Source organism: Lepisosteus platostomus, chromosome 12 (assembly GCF_059453375.1).
Source record: "Lepisosteus platostomus isolate fLepPlt1 chromosome 12, fLepPlt1.hap1, whole genome shotgun sequence".
Classification (NCBI taxonomy): domain Eukaryota; kingdom Metazoa; phylum Chordata; class Actinopteri; order Semionotiformes; family Lepisosteidae; genus Lepisosteus; species Lepisosteus platostomus.
Genome location: NC_142622.1, coordinates 44,086,497 through 44,107,610, shown reverse-complemented (window position 1 = coordinate 44,107,610; position 21,114 = coordinate 44,086,497). Strand labels below are relative to the sequence as shown.

At 38.1% G+C, this 21,114-nt stretch overlaps 1 long non-coding RNA gene across 1 annotated transcript; it reads right to left on the bottom strand.

Annotated features, from left to right (window-relative positions):
- Positions 1-128: 128 nt before the first annotated feature.
- Positions 129-20,266, bottom strand: LOC148651614 (uncharacterized). Its single transcript, XR_015925784.1, has 7 exons — positions 19,828-20,266; positions 6,373-6,537; positions 3,587-3,765; positions 3,055-3,189; positions 1,889-2,024; positions 1,442-1,493; positions 129-1,076 (listed from the first exon to the last, which is right to left on the bottom strand). It is a non-coding gene; the product is annotated as an uncharacterized LOC148651614 (long non-coding RNA).
- Positions 20,267-21,114: the final 848 nt, after the last annotated feature.

The following is a 21,114-nucleotide window of genomic DNA, read 5'->3' as shown; positions in this document are numbered from 1 at the left end:
TTTAAGTGTGCCATTTATTCATTAGTGAGTGCCCATTTTATGTAGGTTTTTGCTCTCGGAATATCATGCATCAGTTAATGACTGTAAATCATTTTCAGTAAACTGTAAACAACTACAATTAGCTTTCAGAATAATGGTGTGTAGTTTTCAGCACATAGAGGAAGCATTAACATGGATAGTTTGTGTTTTTGTTTTGCCAAGTCTCAGTTCTTAAATGCAAACATAAGAAATGCAGGGTAATTAGATATTTACTACATGCATTATTGTTAAAAATTAAATTGTAATTTAGAGATGTTAAATGTGTTTACACACAGGGGACTTCTGAACATATTTCCAGAATGTACAAAATGGGCCACAGATTTGCAGTCAGATTTTTCTATTTGCCTCCACAAATCTCTCTGAAGATTACAGATGCCTTCAGTAGAAAAAATGTGTAAATTGGTAAAATGTGTTTGGCATGAATCAGATTCCTGCTGGGAGCTCACTTTTTTTTTGTGAAAGTGTAGTTCCCATGCTTTCGGTGTGCCCTTTCATGCCTCTCCACAGTATATGTGATAAATAGCATCTTCACCTATTCAGTTCTAGGCAGGAGCCATGTCACCCTGCTACTCACTGGTACCCGGCGACCTACTGGAGCTCAGCAGGTCTGAGCCTGGTCAGTACCTGGATGGGAAACCTGCTGGGAAAACCTAAGGTTGCTGCTGGAAGAGGCGCTATCCTGAGGGCTGTGTGAGTCCTAATGCTCCAGTACAGGGACAGGGGACGCTACACTGTAAAAAGGCGCCGTCCTTAGGCTGAGGAATAAAACCTGACTCTCTGTGGTCATTAAAAATCCCAGGGCATTTCTTGAAAAGAGTAGGGGCGTTACCCCGGCGTCATGGCCAAATTTCCCATTGGCCCTTACCAGTCATGGCCTCCTCATAATCCCCTATGAACTGGCTTCATCACTCTGTTCTCCTCCACACTGAGAGCTGCTGTATGGGGAGCAGATTTTGACGTTGTGGCTGTTGTTGCATCATCAAGGTGGAGCTGCACACTGTTGGTGGTGGAGGGGAGTCCCCATTACCTATAAAGTGCTTTATAAGTATTAGGAATTAAATTAATTCTAACAAACTCTTCCAGGTCACAAAAGAGTTTTGCTGAAACAGTTCCAGTCTCAAGCAAGCTAAAGTGTGCTCCAATCCTTCATTTGAAAAACCCTTTCTTTATTTAAATAAAAATACTTTACTGGAACTGCTTAACTTTGCATAACACAAAGCTGGTGTTTTTAAGATACTTATGGAGACACAATAGTTTTATCTGCACCCTTTGACATCATTGTGAAATAGAGTTTCAGATGATGGAACTGAAAACCCAGCTGCAGTACTGGAATACAGTACCAACTGAACAAGATGCTGGGTGAATCACTGTGTCAAGCACTCATTGTGTCACAGAAACTTACCTTAGGGCATCTCATAATACATCCAGACATCTTGTGGTCTCTTGGGGGCTCCCTAGGAATGACAATACCACTAGAATAAGCACATTCTCTGGGTTTCAACTTATATTTTCTGCGTGCAATGATAGTAATATTGAGCTTGGACTGATCTTCTCAGAACTTTTAACACAATTCTTTCATTTACATGATGGAATTCTTCTCAGAACCTCACTATTTGTCTGCAACTTTACCTGCACTGGAACAGAACACGGGAACAGGGAGTCTATTAACAGTGACTAATGAGCTGTCACTAGCTTTCTATTCCAGTAATCCTTTACCTTGTCTTAGAAGGAGTTATAAATTATTGAGATCATTACACTTTGCCTCTTTTCATTTACTGCAGGTCTTAGGTACAAAATATGTCTTTAAGTGCACTTTCTGCAGGCTTGAAAGATTTTGCAAATGGCTTACCAATTGAATGAACTCTGGTTATTACGGTATGTGTCAGCATTGCTTGTTGGTTTATAGGAGTTTATTAATTACTGTTGTCCGTCGTCATCGTCCCCACTCCCATGGGCTGCAATGAATATTATGCTTTTTAATCCATCTGGAATAAAGTTAAAGACGATTGTGCATTATCATCAGAAGAACCGTTATTTGTATTATATTCAATGTTCTGAAATGATTTTCATATTAAAGAGTCTTAACAGCCCTTGCAACTGTATATGAAATTTAAAAAATATATGCAATGTAGGTGGATTTTAAAAATGCCATCTTGGAAAAGAATCCATTATCAGAATCTAGGACTAGTGCTTTGAGTTATCCATGGCCCTGAAAACCTAACCTCAGTTCCGCATGGTCTCAGCTGCCTTAAGACAGTATTGTATTTTATCATTTAAAAAAATACAGTAATTAGTATCATATTACACCTGTATACTGTGTATGCAATAGTTTAAATTGGAAAATCAAGCAATGTGTAAACCAATTAGTATATTCATCATAGTGTAGCACAGTGTTAAATGAAAAAATAAATCTCCTATGAATATATCTCAAGCTCATTAAGCAATCTATAAATTAAACCAGGGAACGCCTCCAATCTATGAGTGTGCTAACACACACATCAGCTTCCATTGTTTGTCAATTTAAAGACACTGCAGCTGTATTCTCAATGAACGCTGCAAGGATTTTAAATTCAATTGAAAACGAATCGCAGGAAAGGTGTTTGAATCAGAAAGTGCCAGTTTAGCGGCTGGAGTATCCCTCCCAGAAACCACCATGAATAGGAACAGCAGCACGGATCCGATTTAAAGACCTGTTTTTTTCCCAGAAATCCGCTTTGGTAGAAGTGGTGTTCTATAGCCGTGGTACCTGCAGACCAGCTGCGAGTGCTTCTGCGATACTTTGTGAGCACACAAGAGCACAGTTAAATGGTTATGTGTTCTCTTGACACAGGTGTCCCATGTCAGTTCGTGCCAGGAACTGGACTAAGCAGAGCTCAGTCACGTGGCACTCACTGTAGGATGAGGGATGAGGGATGAGAGACTCCCCCCCCCAACCCCCTCCACCCACTAGCTCTGTTGCTAATGAATTTAATTAGTCCTATTACATTGATCTTAATTAGAGATGCAACGGCTTACCCTCTGCCTAGCAGGGAGACTTTTTTCCAGCAGTGGATTCCCGGAGAGAGTGCAGAGTTGTACACAAGTCCTTCCAGTTTTGAGATTTGCATGTGTTGGCAGTGACAGTTTGGGCCCCCTTTCCTCTGCACAGCGCTTATGATTAAAAAGACAGAGAGAAGAACCATCAGATAACTACAAAAACCAGTGTACAGTGTACTTTATCGCTAAACATATGCAGCGAATCTATGTTTTGTTTTAAATGCATCTCCATCCATAGAAAACACTTCATTCGTCTGCTCGTGTTTGAAATGCTGGCCAGGCTGTTTGCCGCTGCGATCACAAGGGCTTAGAGAAGTGTGAACTTCCCCCTCCTGGAAGGAGATCGATTTCTATTATTTTTGGGATTAGGTGTGTCCCGGAGGTGATGCATTTTCCACGCAGGAAGTACGTTTACAATGACATTGAGAAGGGCTCAGCAAATGACAGGATTGCAATAATAATAACAGGAAGCCTCACACTGGGCCTGAACAGTGCTGCCCAGCACCCCTACCTGACTGTGAGGATGAGGAAGCTCACGATTGGAAGATTATTCCACCTGTCAGTGGAGGCAGAGGAGTAACATCTCTAGGGAGGAACAGTGTAAATCCATCTTTTTTCCATTTGTCAGCTTGATCATCACAACAGTGACATCCATCTTAGATCCTCCTCATCCTGAATGTAGAGACAGATCTTGGGTAAAAAGAAAAACTGTCATTTATTCCACAGGGATTCAAGGATGAGACGTAATGATCTCCTTGCTGCCTCCGGAGATGGGCACTTTTATGTAAATTAAAAAATAAAGAGGCCTCAGAAAATTCAACATGTTACAGAAATGCACCAGAGCCTTCGTGTCACTTTATATGAATGGCCATCAGCATCAATTTAAATGATCTTAAACTGGTACCCGAAATCTAAAAGTATATAGATGTGCCAATTAAAAAAGCACAAAATCAACAAATTAACCAAAACTATTTACATGACAAACATAATTACTGTACTTGCTTCCTGCAAATACCTTTTTATGTCCAAATAGAACATGTGCCATCAAATATTAAGATCTGGGCAAAATGCATTTAAATGGGACGGAGAGTTTTGATTATTTCATCCAGCAGTGAACATTAAGTGGAAGTTACTACTTCTTTCTGTAAGAGGCATCATTGGGGTGAAATTAATATAAACTCTTTACTAACACATTTCCCTTTTTTAAGATATACGGTCAGTTTCTCTTCTCTAGGTTTGAAAGAGTGGATAGAGGTCCCAGTCAGAATGAGTAAAATTTATTTTAACTACTACAGATTATTGAAAAGGTTAAAAATGAACATTTGTGTCTGGTTGCCTAACCAAGAGGATATGAGCAGAAGAGGAGTTCATGCAGTCTACAATGTCCCCTTGTCTGTAATCTCCTCTTTCTTTCACAGGTAGGTTTCATGACCCCAGGTGATCTGAATCAAGTCCACCAATCAAAGCCTGACAGCAGTGTGGTGGGGAACTAGTCGTACAGTATGTGCTTTTCACCACGCGATGTGACACACTGTGCTCACATCAGGCGTCAACTGCGAAGAGAGAACACAGAGGGACAGACCAATCCACCACGCTCACGAACACAGCTGAGCGCATCCAAGACCAATCGGTAACTTCGTAAAAAAGACACGAACCAAAGTGAATCCAAAAAACAAAACAAAAAGAATCAAAGCAGGAATTATGATATATAAGAAACATAAATTGACATTAAAGAGAAAATGATAAAGAATATTCATATTAGAAGTTATGGCTATCAATAAAATATGGTGATGATACATATGTGCAAAAAGTCCTACATTTCCTAACAAAAACTGAATTATATCAATATTCCAAGTCGAATATTAGTTTCCTTATTTTAACTCTTGCAAGAAAGCTGTTGAACGCTTTCAAGACTATAGTGGTTTTTTATAGTGGTAGAAAGCTGACTGCATGAATGTCATGAATTTCAAACATTTTGAAAGCGTCTGGCACAAACAATCCTGGAATTTCCATTTCAATAAACACTCCGGAATTTTTCATCAGGTGATCTCGTACTTTGTGACATCATCTTTAATAAAAGATGCAATACATTAAGAGAAGCCAGCTTTTGAAGTTTCTGTGTACAGTCATTTTTCATTCTGATCCATAACATCTCAAGTTTAAACCAAGCAAAGTTTAATTTGTTTATAATGTTCAGATTAACACAATAAAAGACTGTATATATATGCAGTTGTATGTTGTTTGTCTCTCCTTGTTGTCAGTGACAATCACCACATACAGCAAAACATATTTCATTCAGAATAGTTACTGAAATGAATACTTTTTTAGACTCAACAAAAGCCTAAAACTAGAGGAAAATATTGAAAGCCAACTACCGAAAATTTAAGGAAACCCAAAAACAGGAGCTCTACGTTCAAAATATAAGGTGCAAGAAATACCCTGATAAGGTTCTTGGATCAATAAACTACTGATAAGCAGCCTGTGAAATAGAACGGACCTCGTGAGTTTACTTTATCTTCTTGGATTTTCTTTAGTTTCTTGTCAAGGTAATAGCACACCTTTTGGAAAAAAAACTAAAACTGGTATTGATGTAACCAGGGAGCAACAAACATTTCTCATCCAGCTGCTTTCTCCCTTCTAAAAATATACACATAATGAGAAAGTTCATAAACACTCATTTAGAAAATGAAATCGATCGTAAAAGCCACATATTCAATGAAGTTGAGATAACAGTGGTCTTTAATACAAAACCCCCTGTCAGCTCACCTGTTTTATCTCCTTTCTGAAATAATGGATACCATTTCAATTTGTTGCAATCCATTGTGATCAACTGAGAAGCTGAATACTGACAAAATGAGTGAATAGGCTTGATGAGAGAAAAATTGTACTACGTTTTTAAGCTATTCTGCACTTGTCTTAACATCAAATTTAATCTCCTTCCACAATGAGACAGGGAACATTTCGTTTTTAAAGGCTCCATATGCAGAACAGAAAAAATAAAAGAAGTGAAATGAAGCTCCTGAATACAAAATGTATGTGACCTTTATCTTGGTAAACTGAATAAATCATGATATCAATTTTGAATGAAGGCTCATTGACTGATTAGCCTGTACAGAAAAAAAATTTAAGAAATGAATCGGCAACTTAGAAAGCATTAACAGCCCCCTCCAGTTTCAAAAGGTCAGACTTCAAGAGCTAGGGTACTTCCTTTCCGTATGGCATACACAGGCCACAAACACTGAAAATCAATTTTACATGACAAAGGCAGACGGCGATGGAGATTCAGCATAAAGTTACCTAATCTTTTCCTTCAAAAGATATTCCCAGTGGCTTCTGTGATTGTGAAGGAAACGCAGCGGTACTGCCGAGAGATGTGACGCTGTTGTTTTGGCATTTTTGTATTCCAAAAGACAGACTGCGTAGTTTCCCAGTGCGTTTCCCTTAGACCTGTTGGCCATTAGCCTGCAAGTGAAATCCAGTGACATTTTCAGAATTCTATGGATCAAAATGGCACTATCCAGCAAATGGGATCAGCACACAGTGGGTATGATATCTGAATCACAGGAACGGTTTCCTAAATACTTTGAAAATCACAATATAAACACTGAGAGGACAGAAAAATAAACTAGTAGGTGGCATGCATTTGAGCACAGCTCACATTTCTGAACTAAGGCTGACCGCCTTTTTCATCCATCAATATACATTTTTTGTTATTTTGATGAACTGTACTTGGCTATTCACCATAAATCAGCCCCCAAAATACCAAACTCAAGTTTGGTATGAGTATATGATGAGAGGTGGGGGAAAAAAAAAAAAAAACACGGGAGGAAATGTTTTGAGTTTCTGAGAATTCTGCGAGATCAAGGGCAGAGGTGTAAAATGTGGTACTTTTCTGAGACTAAAGAAGAAAAAATACCACAAAAAAAAAACATTGTCATTGATAAAATCCCATGAGGCTCCGATCGGCACACGAGCATTCCTGTAATCGCGCTTCAGAATCCCGTGGATGGGCACTGGCTGGGGTCAGCAGGGACAGCCCTCTACGGAGTCAGCACTATCACCATGCGCGTCTCCTCGGATGGTTCAGTCACTCCCACGTACTGAATCCACCAGGAGACTGACTATGCGATTGAGATAAACAGTCCAGTACAGAAAAAGGAAAGCAAGCGGAACCCATCATTCTTCTCCGTGCATTCTTGCAGGAAAAGACTGTTCTTTTCCAGTCTATCGCTAGTTTTCACAGGAGTGATTCTGGCGTCCCTTCACCTTTAGGTGCGCCACAGATGTATGGATTTTTTCCAGTTACCTGTATCTTGTCCTAAAACCTACAGTATGGTATAGTTTCTCCATGAGCTGAATTTGTGTCAAAGATTGCTCTGGAAGACATATTTACACAAGCCTGTCACAACATATTGACTATACTGTTGGCTATACCTGTATAAATACAGTATAAACTATATTGAGTTTATATCTTTAATATCTTAGGTGCACAACTGCTTTAAAATACATGCTGTATTAATTGTCCAAAAAGCTTCTGAATGCAGGTATAGACATGTAAAGTTACATTTTTGCATTGTACACTTAAAAGTACGATTTTGGTAAACAGAACATTCTGCAAATTTTAGCTTTAGAACTATAGTTTCATTTGACATGAAAACACAGAATGTGATTTATATAAATATTCTGCCATTTCACCCCACTGTAAAAATCAGGACACAAATGTTACTTGACAGCGTATACTGTAGAGTACAGAAGATTGCCAGAGGGATTTTAAAAGTGATTAATTACAGAAAATATTATGAATATTAATTTGGAAAATTCAAGGGACCTTAGGTTCATTAAATAATTTTAACAGTATATAGATTGAAGCACATTCTAAAACCTCAATTTTAACAAGGGTATGGTACGTTTTTAAATGACTACTAGAAGGCAAGATTCAAGCAGAATTGTAGTTTTCATATTATTTCAGAAATTACTTTTTTTAAGTACCAAGTGATTACACAATGTAGAAATTAACATAATGCATTTCTCTCTAAGCATCATATTTAAAAACAGGCTGCGGAACTTTTCTAAATGCAAATTGTGAGTCCAAAAGCTAGATAAGCTGTCTTTTAGCAATAACATAAAAGAGAAACTTGTGTCAATCAACATTTTTGGTTTCTTTAGTAAAATGTAGACTTAAATGCCGTTTTAAAACAATGTCACTAAACATCATAAGAATATCACAGACCAACATGATCAATGCTGCTTTAATATAAAGTGATTATACAGCCGTATTTTTATCTAAACATGTACTGTGAAAAAATATCAGTTTATGCTTTCATCCTTAAGACACATTTGCTTAATTTAATTTAATCTAATCAAATCAAACATAATTGGATGTTTTAATTTTTTTGCCAGCTAGTGTTAATAGTTTAATTGCAGATATATGCACATTTTACACTAGCAAGTCTGCAGCTGGTATTTATTATCTGGATGAATCAAAGGCCAACTTGCTTGGCTAAAAACATCTTTTTGTTCAAGCCTCTGCCTGGTCTGTGTTGCTCCTACACTTGAGGAGCAGCTTTCTGACAGCACTGATTTTATGAAAAGAGCATAACTACTGTCAATTTTGAACTTAAAATAGCACCTCAAGCTTTGTCATTACTGCAGCCTGAAACTAATGATGTCTGTGTCGCTTCAAGTGATACCTTGAAAAATATATTTAATCCAACCAGTAGTTCACTTCTGTTACAAAACCTTTTTCCCACATGGCTCACAGTGTTATTAAGATAGATGAAAAAATGAAAGAAAAAGAGACCCTAGGGTGTAATTCATGTAACTATGGAAATGATTAGTATATTTTTTCTTAGAAAGCGAGAAAAAGCGAGAATAAAGTTTTAAAGAAAAAAGTTAAAGTTGTTGAAAATGGCACTGTATGTGTATCTTACTGCTTTAAAAAATAAAAATATTGCTCATTGAGGATGGGAATGCATCTTTTGTACTAGAGGAGCAATATGGTTTCTGTAATTTCAGCATAACATCAATTCAAATAAAGTCTATGCTTTTAAATCTTTATCACAGTACATTGCCTTTGGAGAGTTTTAACACCCCTATTGTCTCAGGTTGAAGTATTCACCTCTTTTTTGTCTTGTGTTTTTTTTTTGTCTCTGCCACTAGGCTGGCATAATTTTTGCCCATTCTTCCCAGAAATGTTGTCCTCTAAAGCACATTCAATCTCTTCCCGACAGACCACTCCAGTATGGCTTTGTTGACTGTGCTTCAGATCAAAGTCCTTCCCACTGAAATGTGGTTTGCTGACCCACTATGCAATTCTTGGCCGACTCAAGTACTGTAGGTTTTCCTCTAGGATCGACCAGTACTTTCCACAATCCATATTCTCCCCAATCCTGACACACCTGCCAGTCCCTGCCAGCACCATGCTTCCCAGTTGTGAAGGTGGGCAATATGCTGTGGTGATCTTGGGCCATTAAACACATACACTGTATTTAGACCACAGCCCTCAATATTTTTACTCACCTGACAACAAAACCTTCTGCCACCACTCAGTAGTATAAATCATGCAAGTTATATATATACAAGTTGAGGTAAGACGTTCAATAAAGGTCCCTGGAACTATACAGAAGTCCCCAAAGGTTCCTTGTTTTGCTAGGGGTTAAAAGGAGGTAAGACACTAAAGTACATTCAGTAGCAGCATGTATTGTCATGGGTAAATTCAGAGCAGTCTCTGAAGATCACAGGTAAATGGTCATTGGCCTCCTTCACAAGTTAGGGGATGGACACTAGAGGTCATCAAAGGTCATGGTAAAATAGTAGCGTATGCAAATCTTTAAGATGTTTAAGATACGTCAAGAAGTTTCAATATTTCATTATTTTCTAAAACCTTTATAAGGATTCCTCTAAGTGTATAAAATTCCCCCTACATAAATTACTTTGGGGCCTAATATGATGGGTAATTAAGTGAATATGATTTTGATGAGATTAGCGGATGAATTATGCCAACTTTACAGTTGAATTCTGAGGAAGACCTCATTAGTTACTTCAAGTGTTCTGGCAGTTCCATAAATTTTGGATTATTATTAAATTTAATTACACAGAGTGAGGACAGATGACTTAGTGGATTCGACTTTGCCATCAACACTTTGCATGTGGTACTGTAGTTTATTCTACCAATGAAAATATATGTAAATAGGTTTACTGACATAGTATAATGATATTTTAAATAGGGCATTTATTCTCCACTAGGATAGATTTAAACTAACAATTGAAAGAATATGGGGCAGCATGGTTGTGCATTGGCTAGTATTGCTATGTCATAGCGCTGGGCCCTGGGTTCAGTTGTGGACCTGGGGTGCTATATGCGTGTAGTTTGTGTGTTTGCGTGAGTTTCCTCTGGGTGCTCCAGTTTCCTCACACATTCCAAAGACATGCTGGAAGGCTAATTGACTTCTGGGAAAACTGAGTGTGTGTCTGCGTTTGTATCTGTGTGCGCCCTGTGTTGGACCGGTATCCCGTCCAGGGTGTATCCTGACTTGTGCCTACTGCTTTCCTGGATAGACTCCTGCTCCACCACTGAACTGGGTAAGACAGTCAGAACGTGAATGGATAGAATTAATGTTTTGTTTCTTTAAAACTATTCCCTTTAACATCTTCAAGGCAATATAAATGGAAATGATGGTAAACAGCTAGAGGCACATGATTTTACACAATGTTATACTGTATGCTCAAAACATGGCATGCGATACCAGAGTTATTCTGTGTAAACAGAATTCAATCAATCAATGAATTGCATAATTTAACATGTAGACCATGCCCCTTATTATTAAATAAAACAACAAAGTTTAAACAATTAAAAAAGACAGAAGTAAAATAAAACTTTTACACGTGTCTCTCTCCGAAACATTTTACACTGTGCAAGAAAACAACCAAAGATAGCAGTAAAGTCACTTAGCCGTGCCCTTTTAAAACATTATTCCTCTTCGCAATGGATTTGCAGATCTGCTCTATGAACTTTCAGATTCGAACAAGAATCTCCTGCTTCTCATATGGGCGGAGCGGTGGCTCTGTGGCTCAGGATCTGTGCCTGTGACTGGAAGGTTGCCGGTTCAAATCCCGCGGCCAGCAGAGGAATCCTACTCTGTTGGGCCCCTGAGCAAGGCCCTTAACCCCAGCTGCTCCAGGGGCGCCGCACAATGACTGACCCTGCGCTCTGACCCCCAGCTTCGCTCCCTGTCTGTGTGTCTGTGTCTCCATGGAGAAAAACTGGGGTATGCGAAAAGACAAATTCCTAATGCAAGAAATTGTATAGGGCTAATAAAGAAACATTATTATTATGATTAATCTGCCTGCTGTTTCATCTTCCACTACTCCCACATGGTCCCTGCTGCATTTCCCATTACTGCAATCCCTGACATCAATAATCGCAGCATTGCCTTCAAAAGAGAATGCCACAATTTATTTCCATCTATCTGAGGTCCATAATAAGCAAGCTCTCTTATTGTCAGGGTCAGAGGTCACGGTCCATCATCTAAAGGCAAACACTGAGGAACCAGAAGGGTGGACACCAGAACTATACCTGATAACATCCTAGCCAATCATCAACTGTGATGTTGTACCTTACAAGTCAGCGCACATCTCATTTTTGTTGGTTAACCTATTGGCTCCTCTTCTCCCTCCAACTACCCTGGCACATGACTGCATGCAGTCCGAGTCAGGACCTACCTTTTTTCAAGACAAAAAACTTTCGATTCAGTCAATAAAGAAGAGGATTCTGTACAAGCTATTCTGTCTGCACAGATGAAATCTTGTCTTTCACAAACCAACAGCTGGAGTTTTTTTTTTGTCTGCATTCTGAATATCCAAGCAACTAGTGTGAAAAGCTATAGCTGGGAAAAACTGAGATTCTCCTACCCATCTTACTTGCAGTCGGACCCAGGCAGACAACTGTGCATTTATTGTCTTAAGGCTGAAGCATAATGCTAGCCGCCTTGGAAAGCTTTCCCCAGCAATATTAACCAAGAGAGCTTCTCTCTCTCCTCTCTGCACTGGGATACTCATTGCACAGAGCAAGCAGCTGACCAGTCAGACCATCTCCATCACAGCAGCCGGTTTAAAGTAGCCAACAAATGTTTGGCCAATGGATCTTTGAGTATAAAACTTCTTTATTCACATTATGATTCTTGAGAGTTGAACGATTATTCCAAACACATTTGATAATTTTGTTCACAACAGTAAATGCATATAAATTTGTTTGTGAGAGTACACATGTGAATGTTACTGTAACTATATAACACTGATAAAACCTACAAGATAGACCGTTACATGTTATAGTCAATATATTTTACCTCTGATGTTATTAGTTCTTGTCTTTGTAATCCCTGAGGAAACAATAAACCTCCACAGCAGATTGATTCACAAATATATTCCATTACTCTTGAGACTTTGTTATGCATGTTTTGGTATTGTATCAATAAATTGTATACTGTACTGTATATTTGGAATCCGTGTGTAAATTATTATACATTTGAATCCAAACAGTCGTCAAAGCACTCTTGCAATTTTCTATTGCAGTTTTTAATTGTTCCAGTAAATGCAAAACCCTCACCTCGCTACAATACACAGCAATCAAATATACTTCAAGGTGCCTTAGGTCTCGTGAGAAAAAAAATGTATGACCATAAATTAATTTTTACCTTCTCAGGAATGAGACGTTGTTACAAGCTTGCTGATGCTGTCATTCAGCGTTTGCAAGAATAACAGGCTTTAACATTTGGCATGATTCCACATGCTTCCAACACTTTTATCACGCAATGTTCTTATGTTTGTTGATGCATCTCACCACCATGGCTATACTGCTGATGAAGTGTCCCAATAATGTTTTTGTCTTATTCAATCCTTTCTTTGTAGCATTAAGTTGCTTAAAACCATTTTAAATGGCAGGCACATACGTTTGATCACTTACTTGCTTGCTTATAAACATAACTGTAACATGGATGTGAAAGTTCTGCAATTGACTCATCACTCGAATGTCACATATTGTGTTTTGTAACTACAGTATGTTACAAGGAACATCCTTCAGGGTTACTGCAAGCCAATGTGTCTGTGAATCATAGCAGGGATATATGAACACTAATGACCTCCAACCATTTCACAGTTCGAGAGGGCAGACCAATCTAAAGAGACTTCTTATTGTGCTTTGCGTATATTAGCTCAAAGTAGGCACAGACTTTTCTCTCTTATTACGGATCATCAGCATTGCATAAGCCTATTTCACTGTTCAGAGAACAGCTCCAGTATGCAATGCTGATGAGCCCTAATAAAATCAATACTGCTCCTTGTGCTTCCTTTCTTTGACTTACTGTAATAGACACAAATGAAACAATACAAAATACATTACTTCCAAAAAATCAATGAGACACTATTTTTATAGGCCTTTCAACTTTTTTTGGAAACACAATCTAAGCACCGCAGTTAAGACTATGTGTTAAGCAATGTACATTCAGACAAATGACCTATGAGGTATATAGTATATGAAACTATGGCTGAGCTTGCCCCTGCAACTCGTAAAAGTGAATTAATAATACTTCACCATAAACTTCACCTCTCTCTGTGCTGCACTTTTTTTTTTCCTAAACAAGTGTACATAGCTTTTGGTCTTGGTATCTGTAATGATTTTTTCCTACTAATGGGCTGTAGTTACAGACTTTAGCAGTGATATTTAACCTTAAAATAATATGTGTCTAAAACGTCTGAAAATTGAGCTATTTCTGCTTAGGTAAAAAGGTACGTGGAACCACAAGGGAACTAATTAACCTTTAAAATTGTTACATCTATTTATAACATTCAGGGAAAGGTTCTTTAGGGAAGCTTATGTCTTTTTCTACTGCCTTGAGGAAAAGGAAAGAATCACAGGTAAACATTCTTGAAAGGTAACTATTAGAGTATTACAGTATATATTGACCGCTGCTGACAAATACCACGTTATTATCAATTACTTGCCTTTATGACCATTTGCAGCAGTGCACCAGACAGGCTGGGACTGTTGCAGGATTGCTGTTGCCGTCACTGGGATAAGATGAAGTAAAAGGTAATTTTGCAAACAGCTGTGACCCCAGAGAAGGAGTAGCCACTGGGGAAAAAGTCAATCATGTAATATTGTGCCTTTATTAATAGACTGTGCTGCTTAGAAACCGTCGCCATACCCATAAGGTCTCACAGAGGGGCTCAGTCATTAGATCTTAAAAGCATTTTACTTTCAAACCTTTAAATTCCTTCCTTAAATAAAGAAATTGCTAAGTGTTAAACACAAAGTCTGTTATACACTGTCCCAAGCAGTCTAAAATCTGTTGGATCTCCAAGCAAACTAAGACAAGTACAGCACCATTTCAGAGACAAAAACTCTTATCAGTTTCTGTATCTCATAATGAAGTATTGTTACGTGTATGGATTTCTGCAAAGTGTTCACTTTAACATCCACTGATGTTCAACAAATTTTAAAATCCTTATAGAAGTCAAGAAAGTAGGTTTGGAGTAGACTAGGAGTAGCTTAGTGTTTCACAAAGATTTTCTCGTGCTAGATTACGTAAATATTTTTTGGCCAGAAATCCAGATAATAAAGTTTTATATTACATGATCATGAGTGGACACAGAACCTTTTCCACTGCTTATAGCATTCTTAAATTCTGTTCGACTAGATCTGGAATTAAGTGTGGGTAAAAATAAAGAATCCACCCACCTGTTTCAGACAGTTAAAAAGCAGACTGTATTTATGTCGTATCAAACCAGTAAACTAGTAAAGCTAAAACTTTATCCACTTTAACTGTGGATTCTTCTTCCACTGCTGCTGGTGCATAATGGCTACTGCCTATCGCCCAGCTGGGTGGTGCTCTACAATACTCTGGGGCCCACTGAGGCAAAGAATACAAAAAAAGCAATTAAATTCCTATCTTTCCAAACAGGATGGAATGATGAGAATTTCTAAAGGTACAGCAAAACTTGTAATACATGGGTTATCCACAAAGAACAAGTGCATTAGTAAACAAGATTTACTAATAAAAAATATGGACCTGCTGGTTTATCTTGTCATTTTGCAACGGCTCTATGATTAAATTCATACACATTAAATTATTCATATTGGCTTTAGTCTACATGCGTGCAGAGACCCCTTAGGACTGTATGAATAATGTCATCCAATGTCAATGATGAACACTATTTATTAATGTCTGTATAGTTCAGTCACAACATACTCATTGATCTTTCTCTTACCTTTGTGGCCCTACTTAAAACACAGCAGTGCTCAGTCAGCAGATGTTGTCTACATTATGCCTCTGGGATATGCGTTTTTCTGCAAGTCTTAAACTACTGCATAATCTGCCAAAAGGAGTTAAAGGAACAGAAACATCTGGCACAACAAACGAAGACCAATATTTTCCTTAGATTAGAATATTTGTGAAGTGATGTGATTCATGATTTGTTCCTCGATTGATGAAACACACACAAAAAAAAGATACTTGAAGACAAAATTCTTGAATTCAGATTAAATTCGAGCTGCAGAGGAAGTATGATCTATTAAGGTTTACCTCTTGCTCTCTTCTGTGACTTTGACAATTTTTGAAAGCATCTTCCTCAGATACTTATACAGTATTAACAGCTTCATCATATTCTTTGGTTAATAAACTATTATCCTAATAAGTGATGAAACGAGTGGCCTCTTTTCATTTATAACTTTCCTGAAGTATATCTGTCATTGTCATATCTTCTTTTTCTTAAATGTTAAGAATGTCAATTTGTTACATTACTTGTGTGACTTGACTGCAGTATTTTGTATAGCCCTGAAATACTTTACAAAAACTACATATATCTCACAGAGAAAGGGTTCTGTCAAAGAGCTGCAGAGATTTTGGAATACTGGAATATTAAGACATTATTTATAGTGCCTTTCTGATGAAGAATACTATAAAAAACTCCTAACAAAAGTTAGGCCGATGAACAACCATGATGAACTCACATTTCTTTCCTTCACTTATATAATTCTGCTTCCAGTGTGTTCACTAAGGCCATAAATATGACTCCCTTGAAAACCTACACTTCTGTGTCAGAATTTATCAGATTTTACTCCTATCAGACATTACATCCTTGGGAACTAGTCTTTCCAGAGTCTAAAAAATCTAAGCAAACTAAATAAAGCCCAAGAGGACTGAGGAATACATCAGTGTGTTCTTTACCAGTATTAAGCTTAAAATGGATTAATACAAATGAAAAGAAATTCAGGGTCCAGATCATGCAGGTTCTGTGGATTGTAAGCCTGAAGCAGAACTGTATCCCTCACTCCTTCCATGACATATAGCAGCTGCATCTTCCCAGAATGAACCTGGAAGCTGACAGCACTTTTCTTCTACTCATTCAAGAAGGAAAATGAAAACCAAAAAATTCTTGGTTTTTGGTCGTGGTGCTGAAGTTTAATGTGAAAACAAAAAACATTAAACTTGAAAATGTGTTTTTCGAGCCTCCTTGAATGTGCCATGTAGAAAGTTATATGACACTGTGAAAAAATGAAAAATAGCTCTAATAGGGATGATATATGTTTCTATTATTTGTATGTGAAGTTTGAGCATTCTCACATACTGCAAGGACTGGCAGAAACGTATCCAAAAAGACTCAAAATCGTAATTGCTGCCAAAGGTGCTTGCAACCAAGATTTGACTCAGGGATGTGAATTTAACATTTTATACTTTTATAAAATATTCACTTAAAAACATGTGTACACAACATCTGTAATTCAACACAATGGGATATCTTTCAAAGGGGGGTGAATACTTCTGCAAGGCACTGTATCGCATGCGTTACATTCTCATAAGATTAAAAAAGGAAAATAATGTCCCTGGTCCCCTGGAACTTGTTTTTTTTCAGAGCTCACAGACTCTGAAAATTATATATAGATTACAGATAACATCGACAGCCAAATCGAAACAGATCTGCCTAATTTGCCCGCTGCCCCCGAGTATCGGGATAAATACCCTGAGCTCCCCCCAACCTCACCTCACGAACAAGCGAGGACCCAGTTGAACCAGAGTGCAGGTCAGGGTCTGCAGCCCAACACAGACAGGTGGAGCAGACAGAGCACAAGAAACATTATTATTAGCACTATATGGTTTAAGCAGGGATTGGAGAAAGAATAGGACCTAAAATTGTCATGCTTGTGTGCTTTAAATCAGTGCGTCTTACCTAAATAATTAAAATATAAATTCTGAATGTAGTACATTCTATGTTATACAGCATGATGGATAAAACATTTTTATTTCAACATGTATGACTATATTCATCACTTAAGAAACAACATGAAAAAGGCAATAGTATACGTTTGAAGGCAGACACTGGGTAGATAAATTCTCATTCTTCTAAATGTTAACTTTTACAGCAGACATTCTTTGAATTTTAGGTGGATCAGACAACACCACACCAGACCCCAAAAAAGTCAAGGAAGAATGCTTCTTCATAAACATCTTCTAGCAAAGGATAGAAATCCAATGGAAACGGGCCACCTGGAAAACCGGTCGGACAGGGACGCTCCAGGACCAGGGTGGGAGACCCCTGCTCTAGCACTGCCTGATGATACATTTTGTCAGTAAGTGCACCAGTGGTTCACTTAAGGTTAATGCGAACTGTTTGCTCCCAGCTCTTAAACATGTCTGAGCTTTCACCGTTTCTATTGCAGGTGCAATAAAATCCCGGACTCGTGACTAGAAACAAACTGCAAAGGTTCAACTGAAGCGGCTTCTTTTCAGGTCGCTCAGGAAGGCGGGCAGGAATGAAAACCAGCAGGCGTGTGGGTCACCAGCACCAGGACTGGGACCCAGTGCCCTACAGACTTGATGAATCCACTGCCAGATGAAGGCCTCCCAGAATTTCGTTTTAGAAAACCTTCAGCTAACTTGCTGTTGCAAACATTGATTCCAGCTTTACATGAGGTCATCTCCTAACATGATCTTTTTTTCTCCTGGGATCACGTCCAATATTTCCTTGGTTCGGCAATTATCCTTTGCTCCTGATCTTTGCCTTAGGGATCAACTCCAATATTTCCTTGGTCCAGCAGCAATCATTTGCTATTTTAGGTTTCTACTACAACAAGAATGTTACATATTCTTATTCATCTACCCCATTTTGGTTCTTTTTTACCACTTTTATAGCTTCTTATCATCCCAAAAGGCACAGCTTTCCACCTATGGGTTGTGTACAGTTTTGGAAACGTAAAGTGTCATTTCAGAAGGCTAATAGGTTTTAACAGAAAACGATGCAATTCAAGACCAAAAGCAGCTAGCTTCCCATAAAAAATCATACTTCATCTCTCAAAAGCACTACAGCCCATTTTTTCTTTTCATTTAAGACAGTTAGTTTTTAATTGATATTATTGAACCCAAATCCACATTATACTATATAATAACTGGTAGTAGCATCTCCAATAGCTTAATGCTTAATTTGCTTCAGTTTCCTTAAGAACGACATACTCTTTAAATCTCTATCTAATATACATTAAGTTCTAAAATTAGGCCTGTTTTTATTATACTTAATTCATGTAGTGTTCCTTAAGGTGTTTTTGTTTTCCAAAAATTCATGGTGCAAATATTAAATAACAGGTGATTTAAGTGCAACGTGCTTATAAATCCCTTTAGGGATATTTTATCTCCTTGGTAGATTTCCTTCGTATCTTGAAACCTTCCAACAATACAGCATATAAGAAACTGAAAGTATTATTGTAATCAAATTAGCTGTGTATAGCAGCATCTTAGACTGACTGAATAAAGCTAACTGGTTTGTATTTCTTCAGGCTTTTTCCAACACTTCACTGTGGTGTCATTCCAATCATCAGCAATTTTCTATGCTTTAGGCTTCCTCTTTAGTCCCTGTGCTTTGCTGATATGTTATTTTATATGCCTCCAAGCAAAAGCGATGATGTTAAAAAGTGGTAATTATTCAAGCCCATAATTATGTTATAGCTCATTGTGTTAGGTGTCACTGTTTGTTGATTATTCCCTTTGTTGTAATGACTTGCACAATGTCACACTGTTATTAATTTTCACACGAACTATCCAGATGATGTTTAAATGTGGTCTGGAAAACAACAACAACTGCAATTACTGCAAGCCCAACAAGTTTTATGCTGTGCGTTCTGTAAATCTTTAATAGACTGTGTGTGTGTAGAGGAAGGGGGGTTCCTCTAATTGCCTGTTGTAAATTACTGTACACTGCTCCTCTGATAAATCTATATTGCTTGACCTGAATTCCACCTGGGTATTCTTCAGTTTATATCAGTAAACATGCAATAAAGCTGGAATAATGCAGTATCTTTCACCCGCGAGAGCATGGAATAGAAGCTCGGAGACTTCTCTGGCGTACAGTACATGCCCCTAATTTAGTTAAAAAGAGACTTAAAAAATAAATCTACCGTTTTAACACATTTTAAATGAAAAACACAAAACTGAAAAAAGAAAACGTACGTATAAATACAGCGAGAGACATTTTGCACATTCAACCGTTCACAATAAATAAAAAAATACCTCTGTTTGTGGTGGCTCCTGTATTATATTGTAGTTATGACTATAAGATAACTTACCTACAGTTTACATATCCCGGGGCGAATCAGTAACCTCACTGAACAAGGCATTAAGGTTTACGAAAGCAAGGGTGGCGAATCTGACAATCTCAGGCCCTGGTTCAAATATTTAGGGCCCCGCTCCCTCAAAGTTAATTACATACCTTCGCAGAGCCCCCTGAGACCGTACAGTACCACTTTTACCTGTGCATCTGTTCGATTTTCAGCAACACGCCCGCTGTCAGTTGGATGAACCACCTGGCTCCAGGTGTCTGCTTGTGGAGCTGCAGCGAGTTCATCACCGCCGCTCCGTGTTTGACTGTTTGACTGCACCACGGCCGAGCCCCGACACTGCTCCTTTCGGGCTGCAGCTCCGAGGAGCAAAACCCCTCTGTGTTTCTAACAGCTCTCCTCCCTGAACACTGGGGTACCCTCGGCACCCGTTCTCAAGGCGCGCGTAATTGTGCGTTTTTGGCGAGTGTCGTCCCTGCTTTATACAGCACCTGCCGGTGCAAAATGGCGTCATGGAGAAACCGGCAAAAAACACCAAGCTGACCTTCAAAACTGCGGTAAAAATCTCAATGCAATTTCTCAAATACCACCTGGTTTGCCAATCTCCAAAGCGCATTAAAGTAGATGTTAGTTATTGTAAAAAGTGCCAGGTCTCTTCTAAATGCTGGGATTACCTTTGCTTTGGAGAACGGCAAACCAGGTGGTATTTGAGAAATTGCATTTAATGCATTTATAGTTTTACCGTAGTTTTGAAGATCAGCTTTGTCTTTTTCAAACCCAACATGCTCAGTTAAGAGAGTTTAATGCGTGCGTGTTTACAGTAACGAAAAGCCCTTTGAAGGTTCCAACGTTTTTCAGCCACACAAGCTACATGGGTTTGATTAATAGCCCTTCACAGCTGAAAAACTAACATCTCGGAACTGCGTTCATCCAGAAAATAATTTTTCTAACCAGTCAGAAAACGTAAGACATGCAAATCCATTTTAGGCAATTTACAGACAAGAGTGTGGAGTGGTTTTTAACAAAAAGTGATGAAACAAGCTGAAACAGCACAAAAAATTCGGAATGCTTTCTTTCACATGTGTAAAGTAATTCATTGTGTGTAGGAAGTATTTTTAAGGTGCAATCTTTGGTAAGTCAACACGTTCAAATACGATGGATTTTATCTTACGTAGTTTTAACATGGTGTACATAGTGCTCACAGTAAAGTACACGTTATATTAACATAAACAATTATGTTTATTACTGAATTACTGAACCATAATTTGATCTATTATTTTATCTAGTTGTCTATCAATGTGCCCTTTTACTTGTCTGATATTATCTTATCCGGATCTGATGTTACTGAAGTTTACATCACTGACATACAGTAGGAAAACTACATTTAAAAAAATGTTAAATGAAAAACCGCAAAAACCTCGATTTTGCTTTGCTTTCAA